This window comes from Notamacropus eugenii, chromosome 5 (genome assembly GCF_028372415.1).
Source record: "Notamacropus eugenii isolate mMacEug1 chromosome 5, mMacEug1.pri_v2, whole genome shotgun sequence".
In the NCBI taxonomy this organism is placed as follows: domain Eukaryota; kingdom Metazoa; phylum Chordata; class Mammalia; order Diprotodontia; family Macropodidae; genus Notamacropus; species Notamacropus eugenii.
Window position 1 is genome coordinate 35,452,537 of NC_092876.1, and position 21,653 is coordinate 35,474,189.

Below are 21,653 nucleotides of genomic sequence, written 5' to 3' on the forward strand. Positions count from 1 at the left end.
GACAGCCGGCTGCGCCCCCTCGGTCCGCTCGGAGCCTCAGCGGGCCCAGCGTCTCTCGGGGAGGGCCCGTGCTCGAGTCCCACCCCCGGCCCGAGGCAGGCGCGACCCTGCAGGCGGAGCCCCGGGAGGCGATGCCGCCTCTGCTCCCCAAGACCCGCGCGGTGACCCCCGGGGCCCGAGACGGTGATCCCCGCGACTCTGGGCCGGCCGGAGTCCCAGGGCACCCCCCTCGCCCTGAGGTCCGGGGGTCGTGTTTCCCCTCGCTGAGGCCGGACCCCAGGGTGAGGGAAATCCTCCTCCAGCGTAGGCTGGCACGTCCCCTGCGGCCTGCTCTGGAGCACAAAAGCCTTAAACAAAGACGGGTCCTTAATCCTTTACAAATACCTCATTTTATCCTTATCCTATCCCTGGGAGATAGGGGCTGTTTTTCTCATTTTATAGATGAGGGAACCGAGGCAGCCAGGAACGGTCTGAGGCTGGATTTGAACTTGGGTCTCCTTGACTCCAGACCCAACCGATGGCGGCCTCACCCTGCCTGTCACGTATTGTTTTGTAACTATGTATCTTCCTCCCACATTACATTTTGTCCTGAGTCCTAAAGAGGCAGGGCTTCCACTTACATCATCTTTTTATCTCTTCTGCGAGTCAGAGGCTTCAGACTCAGTAGACTCAGAGAGGTGATTTAATGAACAGAAAGGAAAAGAGAAGGGCAAGGGAACACACAACACTCCCTTCCCACCCCCATTCCCCCCGGTCTAATCTGGCATCCGCCAAGGACCAGCTCCAGGCCAGCCTCAACCTTCTCTTACAGTCTCCATTTCCTCATCTGAGATGTGGGATCACATTATCTAGCCAAACCCCTCGAGTTAATTTTACTCCCTCCTGATTCTGCCTAGAATCACCAAAAAAAAAGGGAACATTTTTTTTCAACGCTTCCCATTCAGTTAGGCAATAGGCCTTGAAAATGAGATTTCCAGCCACACACACGCACACACCAAAAAAAAAAAAAAAAAAAAGAACGTCATCCCGGTTTGACAGTTAGAGAAATTGTAGAGAAAAGAAAGAAGGAACGTCACCACCCCTTAAGGTAGTTCTTAGCAAAGTATGTCTGGGGCCTGATCCTTTAACTTTCACACAGCGACCCCTGGTGTTCACCTGACCATCCATTCCAGCTGCACCCCCAAAGCATACCTTTATGTTTGGAATAGGAAAAGTGTTCCCCCTGATCAATATAAATGAAGGAAATCAGTTTTATTTTTTTAATCACCTAACGAGAGAGAGAGAGAAAGAGAGAGAGGAGAGGGAGGAGAGAGGGGAGGAAAAATATTAAAACTCAAAGGAAAAATCTACCTTTGTTCCATTTACTTCAAACTTGGTTATGTCCCTACTTAACAAATCCAGATTCAACTTTTTTTTTTTTTGAACTGGCTCCGTGAGTTCTTCCTTCTTCAGCCATGCAGATGGACAACTGGTCTGAAACTTAGTCTGTTACAGGGGAGGGGGCAGCACTGAGAAGTTAAGGGCCCTGCCCAGGGTCCTACAATCACGATGAACAGGAAGAGGAAAGGATCCCAAGTCTGGCTGCTGCCTCCCCAATTACTGTATTACTGCACTAACTCTGGAGAACATATTAAGTGAAATTTAGGAAGGCAAAATACACTATATAAAAGAGGTCTCCCAATGGCTGATGATTTTTGAACATAATGCCTGCTTCCTTGGATGACATCATAATTCATCTATCCCTTCACTTAATTTCAAGAGCTCAAGGAAGGGTCATCTTCAATCATTCTCTTTCTTTCACTCCACCCTACCCACTCTCAGTAGCTCATACCTCCACAACAAATCTCTCAAACTCACCCATCTCTTCCTCTCCACTCAGTTGACCATCAGTATTTCAAGGGGCAGCGTGTCGTCAGGTCAGAGTGAATCAGTCATTTGTTAAGCACCTACTGTGTGCTAGGCCCCATGCTAAGGGCTAGATAAGAACCCTAGCACAACCAATAGTGAGTGGATAGACTCCTAGGCCTGGAGCTAGGAGACATGTATTCAATTCCCAGACAGCTTCTATGACCTCAAGACCTTGGTTTTCTCACCTGTAAAATGGGGGATGATAAGAATTATCTTCTATCATCATCTCCATCTCTGAAATTGAGGAAATTGGGACAGACAAAGGTAAAGTGGTTTGCCTAAGGTCACACAATGTCTGAGGTTGGATTTGAATTCAGGTCTTCCTGATTCCAGGTCCAATGCTCTGTCTACTAAACACCTATATAGTACCTTAATAAGTGCTTAACTTTTCTGCTAAGCTGCTGCTGCTGTCATCAGACTGTCATCTGTCGTTTTGTTCAACTGCCCAGGCATCGTGCCTGGGGCTAATCAACACATTTTTTTTTAAAGCTCATGTCTTAAACCCAGATCATTCTGCTCAAGCAACTGTCAGAACTTTTTTTTTTTTTTAAACCACACTTCAAGATAACCTGCCACCAGAAAGTCTCCCAGTTGATCACGGCTGGGACAAGTAAATTCCTTTTAGTTCTTTTGCCCTGGCAAGTTGGGCCCAGAATCATGCTTAAAGCTTCAATAAGTTTCAAGGAGACACTGATTATACAGGTTAGAGCTGGCAACCCTTGTCCCACCTACCATTAGGGACATGTTCCCATCATTCACCTCATGGCTGAGTAGAGGGTCCTGGTGTCTTGAAGATGGGGAGCTGGGATGAGGAAGGCTCTGCCTGTAGATAGTTAGCCTGGAGGAGGAAATACTCAGGGAGTATACGATAATGCTTTCAAGTGTGTAGCTGAAAGGCAGATAAAAGGTAGTTAGGTGGTGATAATGTTTAATATAAAATTTTGGAATAATCTCTTTGTTCTCTCTGAAGTAAACTCAGAGAGTGCCTCTTCCTATGTCAGCAAAAGCCAGCCAAAGCTGACTCTGCACTCCTTGGGAGACCTTTAACCTATGACATTTCTTGAATAATGGGACTTTCCTTTGTATCTTATAATCTATAGACACATACTATGTTATGGCATATTAATGGTAAAGAAAAAATAGGCATCCTGGGTTTCTATTGAACATTGTTTGCCCTTTCCTGCATCAGTTACCTGTTTGGGGCAGGAAGCCTGCCACTTACTAGTGGTGGGATTTCCTTACCACCTGGGACATATGTTTACCCAGCTTGGAATCTCAAGACTTGACTGACATTGCTTTGTTAATTGTCCTGTCTTACTGAATTTATGATTTGTTCAACTAGGAGAGTTCCTTTCTCACGGCAAAATGTATATAAGCCAGAAGATTTCTGCACCGGGTAGCCAGAACATTTCTGGCTCCATAATGCATTATGTTACCGTTGTCTTTAATAGGGAATTGATTAATTAATTAAATCATAAAATGTATGCATTTAGCCTGCTGCCTTTTCTTAACAAAGTTCTTGGTCAACAGTGGAAAAGAGTTGTCCTGCCTGGCTTTAGAAATCCCCAAACTAGAAACAATCAGATGAAATTTACAAAAAAGAAACAAACAAACAAAAAAACGGTGAAAACACCTCATGGCAATTAGGGCTCTCTGAAAGTGGAATGAGCTGCCTGGGAGGAAAAAAAGATTCACAGATTTAATGGAAAAGACTCTTGGCAAGATATGGATTGCTTGGCCTCTGAGATAGATGCCTTCTTAGTTCTGTGATTGTGTGACATGATAAAAATATTGAACAGCCCAGAGCTAAGAGCATACAGATAGATTCCTTGGGCACACCATTGGAGACTTCCTTCCAAGCTCACACTGAGGATGATTCTTTGGGTCCTTCCTATATCACAGTCTAACTATAGTTAACTATTATCTAATCCGTGTCTTTTTGTCTTACCCACAAGTAATTATATGAGGGCCTTTGTCAAATGCTTTGCTGAATTCCAAACAATAACATATTCATAATATCTACAAAGTACTTTACAAACATTGTTTTATTTGATCTTCACAACAACCCTGGAGGGGGGGGTGGTAGGTGTTATTCACATTTCACAAATGAGGATACTGAGGCAGACAGCGGTTAAACTGAGATTAGGTGATTCAGTGACTTGCCCTGGTCAGATATTCCATGTCCATAGTATTTCCTTGATTTATTAGAATTGATTTCCTGTTTATTTTAAAAATTTAATTAATATATTTGTTTTCAGTTTTCAACCATCACTTCCATAAGTTTTAAGTTTTCTCCCTCTCCCTCTCCCCTCCTCCCCTGAGACAGTATGGGTTCTACATGTTCATTCTTATTAAACACATTTTCACATTAGTCATGTTGCATAGAAGAATTAAAATGAATGGGAGAAACCATGAGAAAAAACAAAACAAAACACAAGAGAAAATAGTCTGCTTTGTTCTGCGTTCCGATTCCATAGTTCTTTGTCTGGAGGTGGATGGCATTTTGCATTGAATCCTTTGGGAATGTTTTAGGTCCTTGCATTGCTGTGAAGGGCTATGATTTCATGTTTAAAAATTTAAAAAAAGCAAATGAGGTTAATTAGGCATGACTGGTTTTCAATGATCATGTCCTCCTTTCTTAAATACTCAAAAATCATCCCTTTAATGTATGGCAAGGGCCTGGTACGGGTTGCAGGCACTACCTCCTTGCCTTTCCGAAAGAGGCGCCCCTTTCCTGGATACGTCACGGCTCAGCAAGCCGTGTTCATACGGTATTCTTGCCCAGAATGTGTTCAGTCAATTATCTAGAATTTATTAAGTGCCAACTGCGTGCCAGGAAGCACTGTACTAAGTGTTAGGGATACAAAGGAAGGCGGAAGATAGTCTCTGCCCTCAAGGGTTTCACATTCTAATGAGAAAGACAGAGCACCACTGCCTATGTACAGACAAGATACAGCCAGGATGAATGGGGATAGTCCCAGAAGGCCAGACCCGGTCACTTGGACTCTTCTAAGGCAGTTAAAAGTCTACATAACAATTTCTTCCGTTACTTTGGATACCTTGCTACCCTCAAAGACAAAAACTAAGATAGATGGGTTAACAAGAGATTCTAGCAGGGTCTGGAACCTTGAGATACAAGCACTCCTGTCTCAACTGTTCTCAACTGGCAGATCAAAAGGAGTATTTAATAATCACTTAACAAATAGTGCTTGAATAATCATTCGCCATATACCAGGCATTTTGCTAAGGAGTGGACATGAAAAAAAAAAAGGCAATAACTGGGCACTTGCCTTTGGGGAGGCTCATCTTCTAAAAGATATGAAAATAATTAGATACCTACAAGACATATGTAGAGTTGACTGGAGGTAATCAGAGAAGGGAAGAAAGCCCCAGCAGTCCCAGGGAAAAAGAGAGGACTGAGAAACAGCTCCTACAGGACACGGGATCTGAGCTGAGTCTTAAAGAAAGCCCAGGAAATTAAAAGGGAAAGGGGAGGAGAGAGAACATTCCAGGCCTTGGAGACAAGCAGTTCAAACTTATGGAGAGCAGAGGTGGAGCATCTTGGGTGAGAAACAGGCAGAAGGATACAACAATCCAACCAGTATCTTCCACTTAGCCAAACTCTTTAATGCTGATTTGAGTCACAGCCCAATTCCCTCCCCAGCACTTGAACCTGAGTTAGTTCTGAGCTTAATTTGCTTTTGGAAGATACTTAGTTGTTCCAAAAAGCGTCAAAGGTTTTCTTCGACTCTCTTAACCTCAGCTTCATTTTCCAAAGGGATAGTCCGGGGAGGCGGTTTAAAAAAAAAATGGCAGAAGAGCAGACAAGCACTGGCAAAGGGAGCTAATATTTTCCTGCTTCACTTGCCAGAGCCGCTACTTAACAAAGAAGGAAAACAAGACACTCCTTTTGCTAAACAACCCCAGGAAGGGATCCAAGAAGCTTTAGGAGTCTTAAGGGAGTGTTACCATTTAAGGTGGCCTGTGATTAATTAAAGCTGTGAACAGTCTGGCTCCAAAACAATGATTTTCCAGAATAGTTCTCTGATTCCTCAGGGGGAGGAATAAAATAGTCTTGGCTGGTGGAAAATGTGTGTGCAAAGTTTCCGGCGGGGGGGGGGGGGGGGGAGGGAGGAGAGAAAAAGAGAGAGACAGAGAGACAGACACAGAGAGACAGAGAGAGAAGGAGGGAAAGAGGAGAGCTTTCCCATGCACAGTAGGCACTCAGCAAGAGGTAGCACAATATATGTAAGGCAAGAAACCACAGCACAGGGCAGCAGTGTTGGAGAGGACCTCCGTAATCATCAAGCCCTAGCCTCACTTGACCATTCAAGGGATCATTCAGCCTCCACTTGGAGAAACTGAGGGAGGGGAAAACCCCAGCAGCAGGAATCCTGCTCATCCTCATTTATGGACAATTGGACCTTGGTCTCCTTACCCATTCTGATGTGAGGAAGAAGTAACTGGGAGAATCCAGGAGAAAAAAATGATAAAAATGTCCCCAGGTGAGTGATGGGAGGTTGACTGGGAGATGTGTGCTGAAGAGTGTCCTTGAAAGAATTTATTATTTAAGGTGTCACTGCCTTGCTTCAGTTCTTCAGGGTGCTAAATCTGTGCCCCAACAAGCAGGGTGGGGGGGAGGATAGAGGGGAGGGCATGGGGAGGAGAATGCAATACGAGGTCGACACTCATGGGGAGTGAAAGGACCATAAGAAAATAGAAGTAATGGGGGACAGGATAGGATGGAGGGAAATATAGTTAGTCCTATACAACACAACTAGTATGGAAATCATTTGCAAAACTAAACAGATATGGCCTATATTGAACTGCCTGTCTTCCAAGGGGAAGGGGTGGAGAGGGAGGGAGCTAAAGAAGTTGGAACTCAAAGTGTTAGGACCAAATGTAATGTTCTTACCACTGGGTAACAAGAAATACAGGTTAAGGGGTCAAGAAAGCTATCTGGCCCTACAGGACAAAAGAGAAGACAGAGACAAGGGCAGGGAGAGAGGAGAGAGGAGAGAGCAGATAGGTCACAAGGGCAATTAGAAAGCTTGGGTCTGGGGGGGGAGGGGAGAAAAGGGGAGAAAATTTGTAACCCCAAATTGTGTGAAAATAAATGTTAAAAGTTAAATAAAAAAATAAAAATAAAATAAAATAAAATAAATCTGTGCCCCAAAGGAATCAAAAGCAAAGGAAAAGAACCCTCATGTACAAAAAGACTTATAGCAACTGTTTTTGTGGTGGCAAAGAACTGAAAACTGAGGGGATGCCCATCAAGTGGGGTGTGGCCAAAGAAGTTCTGGTTTATGAATGTGAAGGAATGCTAGTATGCTGTAAGAAATGAAGAGGATGGTTTCAGGGTAACCTGGGAAGCATCCCATCATTTCTTGTATCACAACAGTATTCCATCACAATCATATCCTATCTGAGAGACAGCCTATGAAAATCCTTTCCCAATTTTCTGCTTTCTTGGCTACACTGGTTTTATTTATACAAGAGAAAGTTAATTAAAAAAAATTAAAATTATCCATTTTACACTTCAATGATGCTCTTATCTTATAATATAGTGTAAGGTCTGATACTACTGAATCTCCTTTTAAATTTTTTTCCCCTTAGTTTCTTTGAAATTCTTGACCTTTTAGTCTTCAACAAACAAATGAATTGTTATTTTTTCTAATTCAGTAAAATAAATTTTAATAATTTCTGGGTACATTCATCCATTATATTTATAATTATATTATATATTATAATATATTATAATTATAATTATTTTTTGCATATTTACCTCAACTGTTTTTCCTCACTGACTTCTTGACTTATTTACCCTGTCCCTCCTCACTTATCTAATTTTCTTCTACCTGCTACCTAGCCCTCCTATTCCTTAATCTACCCACCCCAAGTCCCTCTCTTATCTCCTCCCCCTCCTAACTCTTAATCTATATACCCTTCTAAAAGTTTCTCCTTTTTCTGTCCCCTTGTCCTTTTATTTCTTTCTAAATGTAGAAGACTTTTATATCCTTCTGGACATTCTTCTACATTCTTCAGATGAGAGTAAAGTTCCAGCATCACCCATCCTCTCCCCACCCTACCCCTTGTGTCTTCTGTAAGCATCCTTCCTTTCATACTTCATTTATATGAGATAATTACTCCTTTTCATCTCTCCACACAGTTTTATTTATAGAATCACCCCATCATACACAGCTCAGCCCAAGCCTTTCTTACAAGCTACCCAAATAATAATGACAGTCATAATACTTCTAACACTTTCACATATGGGAAGTAAACAGTTTGACCCTACTGAGTCCACTATAACTGGTCTTTAATGTTTACCTTTTGTTTTCTTGGATGTTGTATGTGAAATTTTCCATCAAGTTCTGCTGTTTTTGTCACAAATGCCTGAAAGTCTTTCAGTTCATTAAATATCTTTTTTTTTTTTTCCATTCAGGATTATACTTAACTTTGCTGGGTAAGTTATCCTTGGTCATAACCACAGCTCTTTTGCTCTACAAAAATATAGTATTCTAAGACCTACAGCCCTTCAATGTAGTAGCTTCTAGCTCCTGTGTAATCTTTATTGTAGCTCCCTGATACTTGAACTGTTTTTTTTCTTGTTGCTTGCAATATTTTCTCCTTAACCTAAGAACTTTGAAACTTGCCTATGATATTCCTGTAAGTTTTCCTCCTCAGATCTCTTTCAGGTGGTGAGCAGTAATTTTTTTTTCTATTTGTCTTCTTGTTCAAGAATTTGAGGGCAATTTTCCTGAATAATTTCTTGTGACCTTGTATCAAGATTATTTTCTTTAATTGTTAACTTTCAGGTAGTCCAACTATTCTTATAACGTCTCTCCTCAATCTGTTCTCCATATCAATTATTTTTCTGATGAGATGTTTCTTATTCTCTACTATTTTTTCATTCTTTTAATTTTGTTTTATTATGTCTTGGTGCCTTATAACATCATTAACTTTCCCTTGCCCAATTCTAGTTTTTAAGAAATTAATTTCTTTTTTAACTTTTTGATTCTCTATTTCTAGTTTGTTAATTTTTTTCATAATTTTCTTGCTCTTATTTTTTTTCCTATTTTTTCCTTTATCTTTCTTATTTGATTTTTAAAGTCTTTTTAAAGTTCTTCCAAGAACTCTTTCAGGGCTTCTGATCATTTGATGTTTCTTATTGAAAAAGGAGTGACTTTTTAAACTATCTTCCTCTGAATATGAACTCATATCCTCTCTATCCCCATAATAGCTATCTATAGTCAGGTTCTTTCTCCTTTGCTTATTTTAATTTTTGTTTCCAGCAACTATTATTATAATCAAGTTCTAGTCCCGAGGTGTAGGAAATGATGCCCCCAGCCTCAGGTCCTTCTTATTGTTATTTTCTGAGCTCTGTCCAGGGGCCCAAACTTGGCCACTCTCCTACACTCTTAAACCACTTTGAGGCCCTCAACTGTGACATCCTGAAAACACTTTTGCTCCCTGAGGTCCCTCTAGTGGCTGCAAACTTCAACCATTCTGTCTTGGAACTGAAACTAGGGACTCTGCTGTCCTGCAAGTGCCTACAGCCAGCAGGGTCCCCATCCCTTGGCTACTGCCCTCCCCAGGTGTACACTAGCTACTTTTTCCCTGAAGCCACAACCTGGGACTGAATCGGGCCAGCACAGGAACCCTCAACAGTAGAAGGTCCTTCAGTCTTCTTCTACCCATCCTTCTGATGCCCACATTGTCCATAAAGTGAAAGTTCCTGAGGCAGATGGTACCCCAAGGGCTTGATGTTTGTTGATTCCAGGTGTAGACCTAGAAGTGTTTGCACTTCACTCAGGTCAAACCTTTACCCCAGGAGGTCTGCTCTTTCCTGGGGTCCTCATAAGTTGTCTTAAGAAGATAACTGCTTTACCCCAACTTTTCTTTATCTTCACTCTGAGGCAATGTTCCATCTTATTTTGTGGAGTTTTGGAAAGTGTGAAGCTTTCTGACCTACTCCACCATCTTCCCAGAATCCGCTCTAGCAGTTTCATTTCTCTGGGAATTTGAAGGGACTCTGGAAATTTCAAAGGGAAAAGAGATTGTTCAGACTCTATAGAGTTCTGGGACCTCTGAACCGAGAATCCAGGTTCTAAAGCTCCCCATCTCCTGCCTTTGCTGTCAAGAGATATTTTCTTTCAGCTATAAGGGTATGGGTGGGCAGGGAGCCCATCTCTGTCCACTCGGATGTCGGATGACAGATCTCTGAGGGTGGGGCCCTTGTCTGACCACTGGTCAAGACTGAGGACAGTGGCAGTGACCTCAGGACTAGTGCTAAGTGACCAGATCGGGTCAAGAAGCAAAAAAAGATAGAGAAGGGGTGGAGAGATAATCCAAGGGTAGAAGACTCTTCCATGAGGATGCCCTAATCTTCCTGTTTAAACTCCTGGGTTTCTTCTCCATGAACACCAGCTCATTTCCTCAAGAGACAGGGAGTTATACAGGCCCTGGAGATGAACAGGGGAGGTTCCTACACAGGGACAGCAGAGCGCTGAACAAACTTCCTTACATTTCTGCCTCAGCAAACTCAGCAAAGTGGTGGTGATGAATATGTTTTGGTTGTTGACTAAGAAGGTAAAATGCAGAGGCAAGGGTGAGGGCCAGAGCCATAGATTTTCTACTTTTTAATATTTTTTAGCAGTATTTCATCATTTTTTCATCTAAATTGAATCAGGTCAGTGGGAAAGAGAATCTACAGAGTGGACTCCCTCTGGTGGCCAGTGGAGATACCACAGCCTCTTAGGAAAGGGATGGATAAAGAACAGGCTTCCAAGAAAGGAAGGCATAGGTTTAAGCCTCTGATACAATCCAGCTGGTCACATCAGCTAATCTCCTGGCGAAAGTGGTATATCCAGGAGTAACTGGGATGTGAAAACAAAAGGCATAAATATGGTAATTATAAAACCAATGTGGAATGAAAAAAAAGGTGGATGTACTAAGGTGCTGACTCCTAAACTAGCTTACATTTATTCCATATACTATATACTAATATATATGTATATGTATATGTATACATATGTATATATGTGTATATACACGCTATTTCCCGTGACAATGTAGAAAAGATCCTGGATGGTAGGAACTTTCAATTTTGCTTTTGAATTCTCCACCCTATCCCCCCAAGTAATTAGCTCACCACCTGGTATATAGTAGGTACTTCATAAATGCTTGTTGACTGATTTCCAATGGCCTTTTCCCTAGCAGCAGTTAGTGCTGTACATCACTCCCTCCTCCTGGATATGGTTTCTTCCATGGGGTTCCAGACACTGTTTTCTCCTGGTTCTCCTCTTACATTTTCCTTTTTCTTTGCTGAATCATAAGCCATGAGTGGTCCCTGAGGTGGGTAGCTCAAGACTCTGCCCCAGGCCCTCTTTTCTCTAGACTCTCTCAGTGATTTAATCGGCTCTGATGAGTTCAATTGTCAACTCTATAAAGACGATTCCCAAATACAAGTCCAGTCACATGTGTCCTAAGCTCCAATCCCACATCCTGGCTGCCTGCTAGACATTACATAGGTTCCTCAAGCTCAAAGTCAAAAATGAATCGTTTTCTCTCTCAAATCCATCCGCTTTTTAATGGTGGCATCCCTATGAGCCATCTTCCATTTTTCTTCTTCCTCAGTCCCCTATCCCATCAGTTACCAAGTCTTACTTTCTCTCCCTTCACAGCATCTTCACACACTGAAATCTTCCAGCTCAAGAGCTCTGATTCACAACCCTCTTTCTTATCTTTTGTTACTTTCCGTCTGGAATAGCTAGCCCTGAGAGGCAGGCCTTTATGAACAGAATATGCTGCAGAAGACCCTATGCCACAGACCTGTGGATTCTCAAAGAGCCATTGAATTCTTAAGGAGCTTAAGAAACCAACTACTTTTGAAATATCAGGAAATGTGAACAGCTTACATAAGCTTTGAGAGCTAGGACTGTCTTTCCTTTTGTATCTATTCCCAGAGTTTACAAAAGTGTTTAAAAAAGAGGTTTTCATTTGCTCATTCATTCACCCACACCCTTCACTCCAGTGGCCAGCACCCTAGGTCACATCTTCTTTACCTTGCCTGTATTATTGTGACAGCTTCCTCATTTTTGTGTCAATAGTCAACAAGCATTTATTAAGCACCTGCTATGTACCAGGTGCTGGATAAAGGCTGGGTATACAAAGAAAAGTGAGCACAGCCCCTGCCTTCCAGGAGATTACATTCTAACAGGAATATAACTAACATGAAAACTATGTATATTCAAGACATATATGTGTGTATGCATGTATGTGTATATACATATATACACATATGTGTGTATGCATGTATGTGTGTATATACATATATATATATAAATTTGATGACTGAAATGGAATAGGCAAAAAACGTTCAGACATTGATCAAACATAGCCAAGTGAATCACTCGAGGAAATCAACTACTAATGAAAACAAAGAATTTAAAAAAAAAAATGATGGGAAGAGTCACTGGTAAACACTTTAGGAGAAACTATATTTAGACTAACATTTTATACCACATACCACAAAAAACTTCAAATGAATATACAACATAATTAAAAAGTCACATGAAAAAATTAGTTAAGGTTGAAAGAAATAAATAGCTTCTAGAAATATGCCTAAGTCTTCATTAAACAGGAATAGAAGTGATAAGAAACAATTCTAACTGCAAAAAGTTAAAATGCTTTTGCATTATGAAAATCAATGCAGCTAGAATTAAAAGATAAAGTAGAATGGGGAAAATATTTGTAGCAAATATCTGATAAAGATCTAAATACAAGGCAGAATGTTCACAGATTCATAACAAGAGCCAGTGACCAACAGAAAAGTGCTAAAAGGTTATAAACAGCCAGTCTTTAAAAGAAAAGGAGGCTATCAACAATCATATAAAATAATGATCCAAATTAAGAAAAATATATATTAAAAACTAGTTTGATTAGTCAAACTAGTCAAACAATTTGATTACTGCTTTATAATATAGTTGCAGGTGGCCAAGAGAATAGAGTGCAGGGCCTGAAGTCAAGAAGAACTGAGTTCAAATCTTAACAAATCAGACACTTAACTAGCTGTGTGACCAGGGGCAAGTCATGAGATAACTGTGAAGCAGTTAACACAGTGTTAGCTATTACTATTAGCTATTAGTTTGGGATCTGGCACTACTAGGTCCCCTTCATTCCCTTCTTTAAAAAAAATTTTTTATTGACAGCTTTTTAAAAAATCCCTTAATTTTCCCTATATACATGCTCCCCTTACCTTGTCATCCCAAGGAACAAAGATTCTTTCTTGAAAGAAAAAAAGAAGAGAAAAAATCTGAAAACTCAATCAGTACAAGAAAATATATTAGATGTTCCACATTCATAGACTTCCCATTTCTGTAAAGGAGTCAGGTCCTCTTCATACTTTATTATTTTTCTTGAGATTCTTGGGAGGACAAAGTGAGGCTGGTGACCTGCACAGCCCTCCCTCACTCAAAACAAAGTCAAGTACAAGTCATGTCATCATTTCTCTGATGTCATGGTCTTCTTCAAAAACGAAGGCTGAACACAACCTGTAGACCTAGCTGCCTGAATGGGGACTCAACTAGCTAGGTAACTCAGTTCACCCTCTCCATTCTGTCTCCCTCTCCCCTCCCTTTGGGGTTTACTGACTAGATTTCCTTCCTTCCTTCCTTCCTTCCTTCCTTCCTTCCTTCCTTCCTTCCTTCCTTCCTTCCTTCCTTCCTTCCTTCCTTCCTTTCCTTCCCCACTTAAACCCAGTGCACTCTGAAGTTCATTGGTTGGACAACAATAGGTCCCTGCCCAAGCTCCACTTAATGGCTGCCTTAGGGTGATTCTTGATAGTAACAGTTTCTCTTTCCCTCCCAGTTTGATTTATTTTTTTCTTTTTCTCATTAAAAGGTCCATTCCCTGACTTATAAGCCTTAAAGAGGCTTATTCACTTAATGGGCATTAGCTCCCTCTAAGTGAGTATGTGAAAAGGTCCCACCTAAAAAGGTCAAGGTCTCCCATTGCATACTGGGCCATCTCCACTCATCCTGATGAGTATCTGGTCACTGGATCTAGATGGCTCAGGAGGAGAAAGTGACTCTAGTGACCTTGCACAGCCCTCCCTCACTAAAAACAAAGTCAAGTGCAAGTCATGCCATCATTTCTCTGATGTCATGGTCTTCGAAAACAAAGGACAAACACAATATATAGTTAGTTAGTTAGTTAGTTAGTTAGTTAGAGACATGCTTGACACTAATAAGGTATCAAGGAAAACTTATTGCAGCAGAGTTCAGAGGAATTAAATACCTTGGCCAAAGTAGACTCAAACCCTCCCCCCCTCCCCTTTTAGGAAGGAAGAGTGCTGAGTACAGAAGCAAGATGAGATATATACTATTAGTTCAAGACAGATCCTCCCACCAGGAGATGGACTGGTCCATTCTCCATTAAGTCACCATCTTCTCGACATGCCTACTCCATATCTCCTTCATGTGTTTCCTCCTCCCAACATATGAATTGTGCCTAATTTTGTGCTATCTCTCCCCACTGGGCAGAGAAGTTAATATGCAAGTAGATTATTAAACAAGCACAAAGAAGAAAAGCTTTCTCCCGGTTATTTCTAGTCATATTCCCTGATGGTTTCAAGACAGTTTTAGATTTGGTCTCCTTTATCAAGAACTTTGTAGTTTTCTGAAGATTAACTATCTCTTGATTGGTTAGACCCACCTGCAGTCTGCCAGCTTTCTTATTATCTAATTTATTCTCAATGACCTCATCAACCAAGGACTGTGGAAACTTAACTCTTTGCTGCTGTCTCTCACAATCCCTCCTTTTCTTTCAATATAGGTTTTGTCCCCAATACTTTCTTCAAAACTTTTTAACATCAGTTCACATTCCTCATCTGATGGAGAGTTTCCTGTGGTTCTTTCCACTAAGATCTTAACATTTCCCTCCTTAAAAATTTGTTTTCACATTTTTAATGCTCCCTTACTCTCTTTCTCATGTGAATTCTTCCCTTCATCTATCTCCCCTTAAGTAGGAAGGTGGAGAGGTTGATTGGCACATTGACAAATTACAAGTCCCCTTCATAAGTACAGAAACAGAGACCCAAAAGAAAAAAGTGAATCCATGAATTGTCCTTTTAGAAGCTTCATCTCATACAGCAATGGGGAGGCATCATCATCTGTTGCAGCTTTCTGGTCTGGATATCCGTTCAAGCCATCTTCAGCAGAGTATCTTCTTGCCAAGGCAATATTCACAGCACTGGTGGTGACCACGAATATGCCAGCATAGTTCTCAGTCGCAAAATATCAAAGACTCTCCATATAGAAGGCAGAAAAAAAACATTTATTTAAACACCAGAAAGGTAAATCCCAAAACCAGAAAGCAAAATCCGTCATGGTGACCAAGAAGTTAATAACCATGATCACAGAGGGGGCAAAGCCATTCTTAAACCTTCCCTCCCTCAGCCAGGGATTTCTCACTATCAACTGTCACAATGTATCAGTCTCAAACCTCCCCTCCCTCAGCCAGGGCCTTCTCACTATCAACTGTAACAATGTGTCAGTCTCAAACCTCCCCTCCCTCAGTCAGGGTCTTCTCACCATCAACTGTCACAATGTGTCAGTTGGCCTGTATTCTTTCCTCTCTGACCTAACCCCACTCACTCACTTCCTCCCAGTTCTGTTCCACCCTTCCTATTCCACCCCTTCAGCAAGGTCCTCCCACCATATGTGACCCAGGCTTCCAGGCGATCCAAGCAGATCATACGGGTCTACCAATTAATGAGAAAGATCTTTCCATTTTAAATTACTATTATTACACCATCTTCTGTAGAAGTTTTTCCTGTGCCCATTGTGAGAGATGATCTCTGAGGATCTCTCTCAGGGGTGAAGCCTCTTCAAGGGACTAATTGTTTCTTGTCTTGTTGAAACATGTGCAGCCTGTTGACTTTGTAGAAGAAATGTTTCAACATGTTCTGTTCTTTCCCAAACTATTCCCTATATTTTCCCAAGACTACCCCCTTTATTTTCCCAGATTGCCATCTGTATTTTCCCAGCCTTTTCTCCACCCCACCTTTTTTTAGGGCTAATGTGTGAAAACTGTCTTTGTTCTCTGTTGCTGGGGTAGATTGTCGTGAATAGATTGCATACTCAGGGCTTGCACCGATAAGCCCTGAGAAAGGGTGCTAGGGAGGGGGGATTGCGGTTAGGACCTATATAATCTGATGAGCTAAACACAGCTCCACTCTCTTCACTTGGTGTCATCTTTTGGACACTCTGAGGGAGCCCTTTCTCGAGAAAGTCAATAAGTGAATTATTCTTTTTGCTAATATCTCTGAGTCTCTGATTCATTGATCAGGGTCTCTATACCCCACACACCATTCTCCTACAAAATTGATTCTAACACAATTGATGAATCACCATTCTTAAGCCTTATACCTCTTATCACTCTTACAAAATTAAAATTGGAACTTTGGCCAATTGTCCATTATTCATTTCCCCCATCAAGAGGATGAGACTTCACTAAGAAATTAAGACCTACAAAAGGGGCAACTAGGTGGTGCAGTGGATACAGCCCCAGTGCAGGAATCAGGAGGACCTGAGTTTCAAATATCACCTCAGACACTGGACACTCACTAGCTGTGTGACCTTGGGCAAGTCATTTAACCCCAATTGCCTCATCCTGGGTCATCTCTAGTCATCTTGATGAATGGATGAATGGTCACTGGATTCAGATGGCTCTGGGGGAGAAGTGAGGCTAGTAACCTGCATAGCCCTCCCTCACTCAAAAAAAACCCCCAACAAAGTCAAGTACAAGTCATGTCATCATTTCTCTGATGGCATGGTCTTCTTTGGCAATGAAGGACAAATACATACACAGAATACCTACAAAAATGCAATAAGTGATCAATTTTTAACATAATATATATCACATAATAAAACATTTCCAACTTCTGGTCATGCTATACTTCTTTAAAGCATTTACAAGATAGGCTACAAGCCATTTTCTTTAACATTAACTAATTGAGACAAGAATAATATTAACTAAGTATGCTAACTTCACAAGCCCTCAATCTGTTTCCATGCTATTACTAAGAATTAAAGGAACCTAACTTATTATTGTTTGTCTAAAATTGTAAGCCTAATAGCTTAATCTTGGACTTACATGGTCCCCTCAGATGGTCTCCTACCAACTGTCAGGCCTAGAGGCCTAAGGGCTACCCGAGTCTTACCTTACCTATTGCAGGTCTTCGGCTGGCCAAACCAGATAAACCTATGAGAGAAGAGACTTTCCAGAGTCGAACAAGGGTTAGGCTTTATTCAGGGTCTTGGTTACACGTGCAGGGGGAATTCTTCCTGAGGAGAGAGAAATCTCCCAAGGAGGCAAAGATCTTACAGTAAGAGAATGGAAGCAGAAGTGGAAGAGGGAGAGAGGGGAGAGGGAAGAGAGAAGAGAAGAGAGAGGGAAGAGGGGCCTTCCGTCCTCTAAGGGCCCCTCAGCGCTAAGAGCACCTTCAGGCTTTCCTGACCCTACTTAAGCTCTCCCTCTGCATAGTTTGCACCTGAATACCGTGCCTGTTAGACAACAATAGGTGTGCTCAGACCCCGGGCCAATCTCGAGGGCGGGGATGCTCTCTCCCAGCACATATCCCACGGAGAAGAGGCGGAGATGCACGAGATAGCCCGGGTCTCACACCTCAATTCCCAGCTGTTCCCTGGGGGGCCTCATGAGAACTCTAAGGTTTAGAAGTCCTCACCTTTACCTGCCTGAGACTGTCCACATGGAACTGAGCTTACACCCCCAACAACCAACCTATTATTTAATAGATCTGGTATTATGCTTACAAAACTTTTTGATTGTAGGAATTTGCCACTAAGAGCGGGGAAATAGCTGGAGAAAGGGAATATTTCCTTAACTTCATGCCAATTCCAGGCAGAAATTGTGTGGATTGTCAACTGGCACTTAGCCAAGCTTAAAGTTTGCCAGGTGTCAGTGAGGAAATTGAGTCAGGAGAATCCTACCTCAGGTTAGGCAGAAAAGTCGTTCTCCTAACCTTCCCATGAGATCACCTTTTTGCAGTTCATGCCAGCATCTCACAGGCTCACTGGCATCATTGATCAGTAGCTCAGACAGCCTTTCCTTATATCTATACCTGGAGTTAAACTTAGAAGAAGTCAATTAATAATTCCATAAAATCTTAAAATAGCAAGCTCCAATAATCAGTCTCAGATATGACTATCACTTCACATTGGTTTAGCAACATCTTTAAAGTAAGTCTTAAGTAGCTTGCATGCCTTTCTATACTTGTTTTAGTTCCTGAATAAATAACAATCAAAATCAAATTTACCCTTAAAATCATAAGTTATTGCTCTAACAGATTTACATCGGTTTCCCAAGCTTCTCTATCCTTCTCTAAGTATGTCAGCATGGTTTAAAGAGTGAGTTACACATATGATAACTTGGACCATTAACTTCAACTTATGTTTAGATCATGGAATGAATTCAAATCAAAACAGAAACATTTAACTTTTTCATCAATGCAAAAGTATTACCACAGGTTTCCTGCCTCTAAGAAACTGACACTGAAATTCTTTTTCCCAAACTGAAGATGCCTCTGATCTAGTTTCAGTAATCAGTCAATTGTATTAATACCCAATTGTTCTTACATCATTTTGTAACATGTAAAAACCTTATTCCATACAGATATATCTTTATGACTGTTAACTTTAATTCCTAACCTTAGTCTATAGGATAATGATTCAACATCGTGTTTGCACCTTTGTTTCCTTCCTTTTATGTAATTGTTCCCTTGTAATTCAGAAAGAATGTTCTTATTCCAGGAAATTTATCCTTTGCAAAACTATACAAGAGTACCAATTTTACCCAGTTACTGGATTGAAAACAACTAAATTTCACATGGTTGCATTGTGTTCACTTCTTCTGCTACTTGTTTGATTTCAGAAACATGCCATAAAAAGGAAATCAAGGACATGACTAGACAATCAGACTCAGGAATAACACTCACATTCCCTCTCTGTCTCTCTGTCTCTCTCCCTCCCTCCCTCCCTCCCTCTAGCTAATGGCATTGCCCCAGATACTGATTACGTAGACAACAAATTCACTCAAAATAAGATTAATTATGGTCCCAAGAACTCAAACAGCAAGTTTCATCAATTACAGCTTAGAGTCAAATACTATTTTATTCTCATGGAGTTGCAATAAGCAATAAAGATTTACCAGGACTCACATACATAAGGTAGTCCATTTAACATCTTTCTTTCTCAAGTTTACATTTGTTCTGATGTAAAAGCCAATTGTCAAAAATCCTTTCCTTGTTTAGGAACCATATAACCCAAACAAGTTCCTTCCCTGCGGCTGATGACTTTGCCCACAAAGATGGTTTCCAGGGGCCTTGGCAATTTTATAAAATAAGGGAAATCAGCACAGACTCCAGGGGGTTGATGCTATTGTCCCTGCCTGCCAACCTCCAAACATACAGGAGAATTGTTCTGAATGGGCAAAAGCAATCCAAATAAAGTTTTAATCCAATCCCCTCTTTTCCATTCACAGTAATCAATTAATTTTAGGGATTAGCATTAAAATAGTAACCCCAAATAACTTAGCTAATAATCTCAAAAATTTCATAAATGATCCAAAACAATTTTGACTAAAACTTTTTTTAAGGCAAAAATAAACCTTTAAACATTGGAATTCATTAAAACCACTTTATGTGCTATTTATTCCTAAATTATTGCAGAATTAATGTAGTAGAGCATAAATCCTCCAGATTAACATACACCAATATATCCTTTGATGAAACAGGCTTAAATATCACACTTATTTTCTTTCAAGGATTCTCATTTTCTTGATAGAAAATTTATAGCAAAGCAACTTTTCCATAGAATTCTTAAGAACTTCCCCTTACTTAACAGCTTCTTAACCCTTTCATCATTTTTCTCTGACAGTACAATTAATAGAAATTGCTTTTAACCACAGGACTGATCACTGTTTACCAAATCACACAATTTAGAAATTTCTTCTACATTATTATGTATTTAAAACTTGAAACATCTCACTATCCATTTAGGTCTGTGCATTTCCAAATCACCTTGCACAGAGATTAAACTATAACTTTTAACCCACTGCATACACATTTTCATGACAGAGCAGATTTTAAATGGAAAATTGAACATCATAGCAAACATCAGTAGCATTATCCCTGCTTCTTTGTAACAAATTATAAGTTTCAAATTATCAGATTTCTATAGAAATACAATCCAGTTTAGAAACACATCAAATGCATTTCCAGAAATTATCTTATTACTTTTTGGCATTTAGAACTCATTTCAAAGTTACCAGGTATGGAACAATTACCTTATACTGTAGTCTTTATGTTAAGCACCTTACAATCATGAATGCCAAATAACAATATGTATGCATTTTAACCATATAATATATATATATATATATATATATATATATATATATATATATATATATATATATATATATATAAATATTCAAGGTCAATCTGAATAACTTTTCTCCTTTTTCTTAAAAAGTTTAGAATTGGAGGGGGATGGAGCCAAGATGGCAGAGTAACAGCACAGATTTTCTAGAGTGTTCCCATCAAGCCCAGCCAAATAACTGTAAAAATGGCTCCAAACAAATTCTGGAGCCTCAGAACCCACAGAATGACAGAATGAAGCAAATCCCCAGCTCAAGACACCCTGGAAGGTCCCTGGGAAGTGTCTGTCATGCCACACAGGGGGCAGGGCCCAGTCCAGAGAGGGCTGTGAGTGCACAGAGGGCACCTGAGCAGGCCTTGGGGAGACTGAATCTCTCAGACCTGTGGTGGCTTCCAGACTTCATGACCCCACAACGCTGAGGATAAATTGGAAGGTCAGTTGGAAAAACCTGTGGGGCTAGTGCAGGAGAGTGGAGTGGTCCGGCCCCAGCCCCAGGGCGGCAAAGAGGGAAGAGGTAGAGGAACCTGCAGAAGCCACAGTAGCAGCAGGGGCAGCTGCAGCCACTGTTTCTGGACCTCTAGGCCCACAGACTGTGGGGGGATCAAGCAGATGACAGAATATCCCCACCACTACTGGAAGCAGAGAACTACCTTGACAAAGTCAAAAGTCAAGTAAATGGCTGAGAAAATGAGCAAAAACCAGAAAAAGAATCAGACTATAGAATCTTACTTTGGTGACAAGAAAGACCAAAGTATGCAAACAGAAGGAAACAACCTCAAAGCTTCTCCATCCAAAGCCTCCAAGAAAAATATGAATTGGTCTCAGGCCATGGAAGAGCTCAAAAAGGATTTTGAAAATCGAATAAGAGAAGTAGAGCAAAAATTGGGAAGAGAAATGAGAGCGAGGCAAGAAAATCTTGAAAAATGAGTCAAGTGCTTGCTAAGGGAGGCCCAAAACATGCTGAAAAAAATAACACTGTAAAAACCAGACTAACCCAAATGACAAAAGAGATCCAAAAAGCCAATGAGGAGAAGAGTGCCCTAAAAAGCAGAATTGGTCATACAGAAAAGGAGATCCAAAAACTCACTGAAGAAAATAATTCCTTAAAGATTAGAATGGAGCAGATGGAAGCTAATGACTTTATGAAAAATCAAGAAATTATAAAACAAAACCAAAGGAATGAAAAAATAGCAGACAATGTAAAATATCTCATTGGAAAAAGAACTGACCTGGAAAATAGATCCAGGAGAGACAATTTAAAAATTATGGGACTACCATGAT

The 21,653-nt window shown here is 40.7% G+C and overlaps 1 long non-coding RNA gene across 1 annotated transcript; it reads left to right on the forward strand.

Annotated features, from left to right (window-relative positions):
- Nucleotides 1-6,052: 6,052 nt before the first annotated feature.
- Nucleotides 6,053-21,239, forward strand: LOC140504041 (uncharacterized). The gene is made up of 2 exons (XR_011966945.1): nucleotides 6,053-6,413; nucleotides 20,466-21,239. It is a non-coding gene; the product is annotated as an uncharacterized lncRNA (long non-coding RNA).
- The last annotated feature ends 414 nt before the right edge of the window (nucleotides 21,240-21,653 follow it).